Here is an 11,078-nt window from a genome sequence, read left to right as displayed (position 1 = left end):
AGACTGGCTATGTAACAAATAAGATTTTGAATGATAACACAAGGAGATTCTTCTGTTGTCACTTTCTCAGTCTGGTTGGGCTTTGTCTCATGTTAAACAAGGGTGGTAAAAAAGCTCTGTAGCTCAAAGCCTGATTTCAAGTCAGTGGAGAGACTTTGAGGTGCCCTGGCACAGGTTTTAAATACTAGTTTTGTCCTCTGACTGAGTTTATGTTGTGGGTATGCAAAACACTTGATGTCTGTAAGTTTCAAAACGTTTGAGGTGTGCTCCTGGTACAATAATGCCCTGAGTTTAGAGCTGACAGTCTGCAGATACAGATGAGCTCCACGGATTAATATTGCTCCCTGTTCTGAGGGCACATGAGAAGCTGTTTTTCTGGTTATGTGCTTGACACGTAGCATCCTTTAGGCCAGAAAATGGGTTTGGAGCTGCACAGTTTAGTTTTGTAAATGCAGATTGGGTCATTTGTATGTTTGACTGTTTGATTCATGTGTACAACTATAGCAGCAATCCAGCATAAGCCTGTTTGAAATGTGTCCCTGGCAGTCAACTGGGCATTTCTAATCATGCCTGACTCTGGAGCTACTTTTGTACTCCAAAGGGATTACAACTATCACAAATCACTGGGTACTGTTTCCAAATGGTGTAATTGCTGAATGACAGCTGGAGGAAACGCTGCCTGCTTCCTGATTTATAGGAAAAGCAGTTTGTTTAAATGAGAATGAGCTCTTTATCATCTGGAAAAAACAAGTATTATATGGCAATGTAAATATGTCAGAGAAGCAGCGTGTCAATGTGAAGCAAGGCAGAAAATGCTAGAAATCTGAGGAGCCTTGTGTGCATTTTCAGCTTTGTGCAGATTGTCCTGTGGGTCCTAGAACAGCACTGGTCCCTCTGGTTTTCCATCTATAAAATACCTATGATTTTATAATTATCTCCTTCTGAGGTCAGTTGGAAAGATTTATTCTTTAGTGTTTGTAAAATATTTTGAAATTCCCAAAGGAATACGTTCATCAATGTAAAATATGCATTATTCATCCACTTTTTAAAATTGAGTTCTGACTTAAGGAGCAAGATATTATCTTGCAAGCAAAATGCAGCTAAAAGGAACAAACTAGTATTTGTGCTTTTCACAAGACCAAATACCTTAGGCAATGTTTTCTTTTGCTGTGTTTTTGGCTTTTTTAAGGTCCAGTTAATTCAGATTTTTCAGAAATCAGACTACAATCTACTATGGATGAGCTAGCTACATTGGATGTAGATCCAGCAGCGTGGATATGCTTGATCAGTTTGGTATTTGACTTATCTGGAGGCATGTTAGCCCAGATTATTACACTCAGCTGACTTGAAGCAGCTCTTCACAGTGCCAGTGGATGTATCTCTGCACAGTAATTCCGCTGTGCTCTGCAAACTGCTTCTGCATGGAGTCAGCTCAGGTCTGGAAGGAAGATCAAATTCATTGTCACTCTGCCTTGGCTCTGTGTGCTCCAAGCTGGTTATTGCTGTTTGCTGCACATCAGTCTCGGGGAGAGATACCAGCGCAGCGCAGTGGGGGTGCTCCATGTGGTTCTGCACCTCAGTGAACAAGCCAGCCCGGGCTCTGTTGGGTCTGGTACATGGAGAGTGTCCAGCATGGCTGCTGGAAGCAGTGTGTACCTGCCAGGGTTACTGGCTCCCTGCCATCTGTGCTGGACCATGACTCCCTGCACCACGCTCACTCCTGGCTGATGTGCCATCCCAACCCTGGAGGGTGCAGAGCTGCAGCTGCTGTAAACTGAGGCAGCACACCTGACAGCAGCTCACACCGCAGCAGTTTGCACCAAGAGGGACTAGCACAATGCCTCGATGTCACAGGACCTTCAGTACATTTTCACTGGCTCTAAAAAGACAGAAAGGGTAAGAAAGAGAAAAGCTGATTATTCATATTCTCACTAGTAATGGCTCACTACACCTGAAAAGAGAGCAAAGCTGTCACATCACAGGCAGCTTTAAAATAATTTATAAATAAGTGGTCAGGAAATTCATCATGCCACAGGTCTCACTTAACCTGGCAGCATTACAGGTTTATCTTTTCCCACACAGTTGTTTTTAATGGCCTCACACACAGGTTAGAGTGGCCCAGTGCTTGTCCTCCCAGCTGCCAACCTTTGCTAGATATCCGGGTTCTCTTCTGTACAGGGGACAAGGATTGTAGAAAGCAACCGCTCCTTTCTCTCCTTGACCTGCTTCTCTTCCAGCACCAAATCCTACTTTTCATCTAAAAGGCAGCCCACTCTTCCTACTAAAAATGCTTTTAGCTCTAATTACAGGTAGGGTTGCAAACTTGGAGATAGATTCACTGGTTGATTTGTGCTCCTTTGCAGTCCTTCAGCAGGTCAGGAGAGGGGCACACCAAGTTCATTTATCCAGGGGAGTCAGGACAGCACTCTGACCCTAAGCTGTTGAATTATTATGTAGATAATGTTGTCCGATACTTTTCCTGGTTCCCTTCAGAGCTTCCCTGAGAATATTTGGCAGGGAAGCTGCAAAGACAGGAGAAACTCAGTCAAGTTAAGAAGGATTAAGACAAGGAACAAGAAGAAACGTCAAGTCCCAAAATTCAGCTTGCAAGAGAAATAGAAGTAAATAACAAAACAGTCTGTAAGCTGTCTGGTGACAAGAGGGCAGTTGGGAGAAAATTGGATTCATCACCCAACAAGCAGATAGTCTGCAGCAGAACGGACCAAGAATGAAGCAAATAATTAAAATATCCAGCAGTCTTCACTAATCATGATTTGATGTAAGACCATCAGACAAAAGAGGAAGGACTTGGATTTTAAAAGATTAGTGTAATTAGCTTCTTTGAGATTGTGTTGTCCTGACAATGTTCACCTCCAGGCCCTCAGAGTGCTTGGAGGAGGCTGCATTTCCACAGCACCTTAGCACAGCTTTGAAGAAGCCCAGTGGCAGAATCTCTTGCATACTCATCCTCACTTCTGCCCCCTGTACAGCCTTCCCTTAGGAATGAGCTACAGACTGGACTGGATGTACCTTGGATTGGAATAATCCTTCAAAGTTGAAGAGGGAGAGCATTATTTTCTAACTGACAAAATCACAGTACAATTTTACTTACACAGATGGGGACTGGGGACAAGGGGTGGTTTCAGGACTAGGAAAAGTGATGAAGAGACAGGATAGAGAGAGATAAGGAAGGCATTAGGAGCAGTGGTGGCAGGAATTTCTCACACCACTTTCTGTCAGACCTGACACGGTAAAACACAGGGTGTTTCAGAGGAATAAATGTTGAAAAATTGTGGTGGACAGAATTGGTTGCTGAAACTGGAAAGCAGAAAAATTATTCTATACACTTAAAGGGAAAAGAAAATCTGCACAAACTATAGATTACCAGCCTAGATTTGCCTTGTAGAGCAAAAGGAGGAATAAACTATCTATAAGCACAAAGAAGCCACAATGAATTGATATTTTTCAAGAATTAAACAACACAAGTGACTGTGTTTTTTCCCAGACAGTATCAAAAGCCTGATGAAAAGGACAAAAGCAAAAGATGTCTGATAGCATGAGTGCAGTAGAGGGTTTGACCCTGGTATTTTTAAAAGCAGACTATAGTAACATGTTCTTGGAGAAGCAGAAAGGTTGCTGCTCGAATTTTTGAAAATCTACTCTCAAGAAATAATTGGCAAATGTTTCATGTCAATCCAGAAAAGCAGATCACATGAGGGCCCAGAGGTCTGTCCATGGTCCAGGGCACATCAGTGTTTTCTACAGCATTTGAGAGGCTGCAAAAAGGTGAAGGCTACAAATAGGTAGCTGGTGCAGGGCCAGGAGGAGCTAAAAGCAATTTGAAGGCAAGCCTTGGACTTCAATATGAGCATGACAAATGGGAGAAATGGTCTGGAAATGTAGGAAGCAGTTCTATAAGAAGCGCAAAGTCAGATAAGCACGTGTCAGTGATGTTTTTTGCAGAGGTTGATTGGGGCTTTTAGGGATGTCCAGGTCATGTACCAGCATCCTGCACAAGTTCTTCTTTTCAGTAAGAAGATATTTTTGTATGGAAAAAACCAAAGGAAATAGAAAAGCAGTATGCAGAGTTTGGTGCTTGCTTGAACTGTGTCTGATCCTTGCAACTGCAGTCAATCTCTTTGAGGATACCTTGTAATATTGCCTAAATTGAGCAAATTTTAAGAAAGACAGTGAAGTGTATTCTGCACCATTTGAAAGTGACTTGTGTTTTGCCATGTAAATCTACACAAAATTTGGCCCAAAGCATTTAGCATGGATCAACTCCAACTGGACTAGAAAACAGGAAATCCAAGTATAGAGAAAGAACAACATATAAAACAGTTTTGCTCAATATATTCCAGTAAAACATGAAGGAATTAGGAAATTATTAATGTAAGGTTATGTAAAGGGCAGCTCCCTCTCGTGGACTTGACTTTTCTGCATCAATTCTATACCATAAAAATAGATGGGGCAATCAAAGTCAGAGAAAAAAAAATTGACAAAGTTTTCTCCTCTCCTGCATCTAAAATATATAAAGCACTACTTTCGTTGCTCATAGTGGAAGGACAAACACTTGCACTACACAGTGGGGAGAGGAGAAGAGTGTTCCAGGTGCTTTACAGACCCTTCCTAGGGATAATCCTGCCCCATGCCTACTGCAGTTGGTGTAGAACATAGAGACTAGCTGACAAGTATGAAAATGAGCCTGCCTGAGGGCACGGCTTGAAACATGAGCCAGGTCTCCAAACCTTTTGTGTATTGCTTCACCTTTGTGCTTATAGGTAGCTTATTTCTCGTTTTGTGTATTGACAGATTGCTTTGGGCTGATGGAGGTATAGGCTGCCATTGAATTCAGTGCACGCTTGGCATGTACGTGTCTGCACCGCTCAAATCTCTGATCACTGGTGCCACAAGTGGCAACAGCCACAGAAAGACCCATAAAACTATCATATGGGGTAAGGCATGTCCACTCACAAAACAAGGGTGCAGCTCACACCCTGCAGTCCCAGGCTGGCTGGTTCATGCACTCCCTGGTGCTGTGCACGGGGCCAGCACAGGCCCCACGGGGCACCGAGTCCTTCTTGGGCACAGAACTCTCTTGCAGACAGTTTATGATAGCTGCATTTTCCTAGCTTAATTCTGGCTTGTAGAATTAAATGCCATGTAACAAATTACGTTGTCAAAGCAGACTGAGAAGAAATGAATCTTTCCAGCCTCATTCAGCTTGCATGGAATAAATAATGTGATATTTCTCAGTCCATTGCACAGGGAACAGACAATGCCAACTCATTCCTTCTCCCTAATTGAGAAGAAATGGACAGTTAATACAGCTGGGAGGGGAATGGAGAGGTCTGGCTTTTCTAGTGCTGCAAATGAAAGTCTCTGAAAACTCTTTTGCTTGGCAAAGTGTCAGAAAGCATCCTTCCTCTTTTGATTGTAGCAAAAAGAGAGCATTTCTAAGCAGACCTTAAAAATTTTACATGTTATGCTGGGTGACTGCAGCAAAGAAGAGCAGCCTAGGTGTCAAAGCAAGCCAGTTAATCACTGGGGTTAATTAGACCCCTGCAGTCATGAATGGCCACAGGTTGCACATTATTCTTCTCATTCCAATGAGAATTGAGCACATCACTTGCAGAGGAATATTTGTCATTTGTATTTTCCTTCACCACTGACAGCAATAGAAAAGAAAATTACAGCCTGGCTACAAATGTCCAAGAGCCTGGAAGTTTTGGCTGCCTTGGGTGGACTGCTGATATTCTGCCTGCTAATATATGTTCCTCTCCTGATTGCTATTAGCTACCAGTGCTTTCAAAATGGTTTTATTTCTAGGGTCCAATTCCAGCATCTCTCTCTGCTGCCCCCTCCTCCCAGTGATGGAGGTAGGAGCCAGGGGAACCAGAAGAGCTGCAGATGCTGCTGTCCTGCTCCTCGCTGCTGGGTCAGCACCTCTGGGAGAGGTGTCTGGGAGGATGTCCAGGAAGAGAGCTGTCCAAACAGCATCTCATATAGGCCTGAGAACAGGCTTTCCACTTGTGATGGACAACCATTGCACAGCTCATTGAGGTGAGGACCACATAGCACATCTTCTCTGACACTACTTTTATACTGTGGATGCTGCAGAGTAAATGAATGGTGACCTAAGATTAAATGTCTGTCTTGCTGGACATGTGCTTTTGTAAGAGACACAACACTGCCAGGCTGTTATTTCACAGTTCTTCAGAATTAGAAAACGTTCTGTGATAGAAATGAGACCTACAGACTTCACCTTCTCTGTGTCTACCAAGTTAGAAATATAACAAGTCCGGAATATTAGCTCTATAGTCCTGTAATTTCAAGAAATAAGAGGTGAGGGCAATACACTTTCCTTTTTTTTTTTTTTTTTTTTTTTTTTTTTTAGTGAACTGAATTATTCATGAAAACTAATAATGTTAGAATGGTAAAAGTCAGAAAGAACTTTTAGTTACTGATAAGCACAAATATCTGTGGAAAGGAATATTGACAATATACAGTGTGAGTGTATTGGAGACAGAAATGTGAAATAAATCCTGTGCTGATATTGTGCTGCTCAGCAGAGTTTTCTAACCCAATGTGCTCAGTGCCTGTCTTCTCACAGCTAGCAAAAACACTTTAAAAGCTGTTCATACTGGGCAGGAACGTGCACCTGTAAGTATCAGTCACTGGTGCACCCTGTCAGTCGTGTTCCTGGGGCTGGTCTTTGCTGAGCTGCAGTTCACGCAAGGCCGAGGATGGGAGGAGGACGCTCTCAGTTCACCTCGCGTTGCCAGAACTCAGGTTGATCCGATCCTTGCATTAAAAATAACCTGTGGCTATCTGCAGCTTGTGCCTGTCATCTCCAGGGTCTATTTTGGAAGGAGGGCTTTGAGTGTGCCAGCAGGGCTGGAGCCAAAGCACACTTGTCAGTGTTTGCCATGGGAGCTGTCTGAAGCCTGGAAAATGCTGGGGCTTTCAGCAGCGAGGAGCACAAGCACGGCCATCCCCAGCATCACACAGCTAAGGAGCAGGGATCTCAGAAACCTAACCCTTGGGTTTGGGCTGCTCCCCTCCTTGCACCTTTCCGGAAGGTGGGTGGTGAAGGATGAATGGTGAGTAGGGCCCGTGGCTCATGGGCTCCATCTGCCTGGCAGTACAAGCCCACAGTGGGTCACGGGCACCATGGTGTGTGCTGGTGCAGTGTCAGTACCAGGCACTCAGCACAGGTGGAAACGTGCCCATCTGAAATAAATTCCTCCACTTTAATGCACACACTGCTAAATTACCCAGTTTTGCCTCTCTCTGGCAGAGGGGCATGACTGACCCATGTCATCTTTTAATATCCTTATATTATGTCTTACTTTTATTGTAGTTGAAACCCACAAATATCTGTTCACCCTTCCACTTCTCTCCCCAAACTTATGATATTCTGACAGGTTCTGAACCGTCCACCCATTGCCTGTAACCATCTTTACAAAAGAAGGTCCTGCCTCAGGAGGCATTTCTGTGCACTGTGGGGCATCTGTGGGTTATAATGGAGCATGATGAGTAATGGGACTGCTTTTTGGCAGCTTCCACTGGCCAGAACCACAGCTGAGCCTGCGGGTGCTCCAGTGCTCCTGGGCACCTCAGGGGAAACCTGACTGACTGGTTCTGCCAATATTGCTGCTCTCTGGGAAAAAGCCCTTCTGACAAAAACATTGTTTATTGTTTTATTCACAAAATCATACCAATCTTGAAAGATATTCCATGAAAGCATTTGGTTTTTAAATTAAAATATATATTTAAATTTAAAAAAAGAAATTTAAGTTCAAACTATTTTCATGTTGTAGTGTCTTCTCATATTCCAGCCAAATATAAAACCTCATATTGCTATTTCTATATTATTTATTGATATCAGAATTACTACTGCATAATTCAATATTCTATTATAATGTAATAACTAAGTCTAAATATCGGAATAATTTACTTCTGTCTTCAGTTATTTAAAAATTATTATAATCAGTTGCTGTTTTACATGGAATAAAACAACCTGCTTTACATAGCATAGTGTTTTCCAATACATAGAGACAACATGAAAATTCTGTGAAAATTTGACTAACAAAATAAGAATGGCTTATTTGCATTTTTTCTTTAAAATGTTATTCAGCTATAATATGCATTAAACATTTAATATAGAAAATAAAATAAATTATTCCACTCAAAACTAACCAGGAATCATCCATAATGATTTTTTTAAGTCTTGCACATTAATAAACCATCTCTAAGTTATTAAATATATAAAAATTTCATTAGATAGTTAAAAGGCATTTGTGTGTGTGTGTGCTTTTCAGAAGGAATACTTCAATTTGATATCATTTCAAGTTTTTCTGAGACACTCCTTACATTGAACAGACAATTTTTAAGACTTTCTCTTCCAGGGGAACTTTGCAGATTATCCACAGTTACTCAAGGCAGAGTAAGTGCAGAGGTATTGTCCCAGGGCTCCCTGTGATGCCAAGTTTTGGGGCTCTGAAGTGTGCCCATGTGTGACGCTGGCGGCACAACTCATCATTAAGGGCTATGAGGGGGATGTGGGGATGTCCGCAGGGCAGAGGGGAGCCTTGTGCTGCGTGCCTGGGGGCTCTGCACCTCAACATTCTGTGAATGAGCTGAGCACAAACTGCTCTGGTAACAGCCCTGCTGCTGTCCTTGCATCCATCGGTGGCTGAGGTGGCACTGCCACCAAGAAAACTGCTGGCCTCTCTTCCCAGGGTGCCTGCAGCTTGCTGGAGCTGCTCCCGTGCAAACCCCAACTTGTGGCACCTGGGAGATTTCCAGTTTGCCCTATGGGTCTTTTCCAATGCCAAATAGGAGTAGTGCCCAGAATTTATTTGCTTGCATTTCAAGCTGAACATGAATTTAAACAGCTAAATTAGAGGGTGAGGAGGGCTCGGCAGGTACACCCAAGGGATGGGGCTTTAAAGAAAATTGGGAAGACTCTAAGGTGTATTTTGATAATAAACAGACCCAACAAAAACACTAATGTAATTCACACCCATCTTTGGAGTCTGTTCTCTTAAAAAAACCTACAGCTTATAAAAATTTTATTGAGTCAGTTCTAGAAGGCAAAGTTTGAAATATGATCCCTCTTCTTCAAAATTAAGCTGTTTAATATTTGATTAGGAAAAAAATACAGTAGCCAGCTTTGAGAAGTTTGCTTCACTACAGCCATAATTAAAGATGATATTATTTTGGCCTTGTTTTATACCTTCAACCCACAGGAAGAAGGGAAAACACAGCTTACAGACTTGCAATGCATTAGGGGCACTATGTTTTGTGCACTAAACCCTGTGAAAATGTAAACATAAACAACATGGGTCAGACCTAAGTAATACAATAAATGGAAAAGAAGAAAAAATGTTGGTCATGAAGCTGAGTTCAGAACACTCCACGGAACAGGTCACTTCAGGAAAGGTTTGAAGTGATGCTGGGCCAAACTTCATGCTCTTCAACCCATCTGGGAAGGAGGCTCTAAGACTGAAAAGCAAAGATAAATTATGTAGCAATCCCTTTTGTTATATGGAAGAAAAGAGAAAAATATCAGCAAGCTCCCATTATTTGCAAGGTATTCAATGTTTTAAGGAAAAGTATGAACCCCGGAAAATGAAAGATGACGCCATCTTTTCTCAAAACATGTTTTCTGTTTCTGTGAAGCAACTAATCAATTAGTGATTTTGTGTGCTGATGAAGAAAGTCTCATAGTTTTGATATAAAATTATACAAAACTCAGATTTGATGGTTTGAAACAGGCTGAGTTCTCATAACCAGATAATTCAAAAAACCCCTATTGAGTACACCTGAGATTTAATCAAAAGTCCTCTAATTCAGGTGTAATTTCCTCTGTCATATAATTCTCACTCCTCCACAGCCTCCTCTGTCACCACCTGTCTGTCACCACTAGCTTCAGCCAGTCTTGCTGAGTTTATTGTGACCTTGATGAACTTCCTTCTTCGATTTCATAGAAGTACTTTTAACATTGACATCCTGTGGCAGTTGCTCTGTGCTCAAAATTAAACTCAACAAGATGACACGTTACTCACATTTCTTCTTGGGGGAACAAGAAGAGGTGCCTGAATATTTTCCAGCTTCAAAAGTAAATTAACAAAATCCCAAACTATAGGATGTTTATCTCCCTAGCAACTTTTCCAGGTGGAGAGGCAATTTGAAGTAAATATTTCATGAAAATTTTATGCATCCCTGCTATAAAAATACCATTGTGAGTGCACAATGCCATAGTCAGATGGATTTTTCTGAGTTTAAACTCACTCTTCTACCTTAGGTGACACAGGAGATGCTGTGTGCTCTGCCTCTTAACAGGAAGTTCTTAACACACAGTAGCACAGCAAAGTGAAGTGCAGATCTTACCAACCTTTAATTACCCTGCTGACCACTGTGAACCCATTTGCATCTTCCTTATGATTATAAACTACACTGAAACTGAAAGCAGAAAAATCAACTGCGTAACATGTGAAAGCTTTGCAGAGATACAAAGGGCAAAAGGGCTTGTGAGGTCTAGTTTATTTTGGGTAGTCTATGTTGCTTTGAAAAAATCCTGAGCAAGTGATTCAGCAGAGTTATCTGAGGAAACTGGGCACCAGAAGAAGAGGTGTCTTGTTCAGTCTTTGCAATCTATCTTCTGCCTGTCTCTGCTCTTCACTGTATCCAGTCAAACAAATATAAAACGGACAGAGGAAGACATTAAGTGAAGTGGTAGTCTAGAGAGACCATGCAAGAAGACCAGAAGAGGGTTTGCCACCGGAATATGGCCTTGATGTTTTTCCCAAAGTGAGGCATCACAGTGGAGCAGGCACTCAAAGAGCCTCCTTTTTGCAGGCTTGACATAGCAGTCGGGATGTTTCTGTTTTATTTAGGCTGAATCCCATCCTTTACATAGTTCTCATCCAGAGAAAAGGTACCATCAGTGTCAGACAAAACACACCTTTAGCCAAAGTAACCACAGTTTTTGCATTACTGCTATTTCTTTCACCATCCTTTTCTCCCATTCAGCCACAGACTTTAGTGCCCCACTTCCATTTGGCCTAGGC

This window comes from Onychostruthus taczanowskii, unplaced genomic scaffold, assembly GCF_017590055.1.
Source record: "Onychostruthus taczanowskii isolate IOZ18803 unplaced genomic scaffold, ASM1759005v1 scaffold35, whole genome shotgun sequence".
In the NCBI taxonomy this organism is placed as follows: Eukaryota; Metazoa; Chordata; class Aves; order Passeriformes; family Passeridae; genus Onychostruthus; species Onychostruthus taczanowskii.
This window is presented reverse-complemented; position numbering follows the sequence as displayed.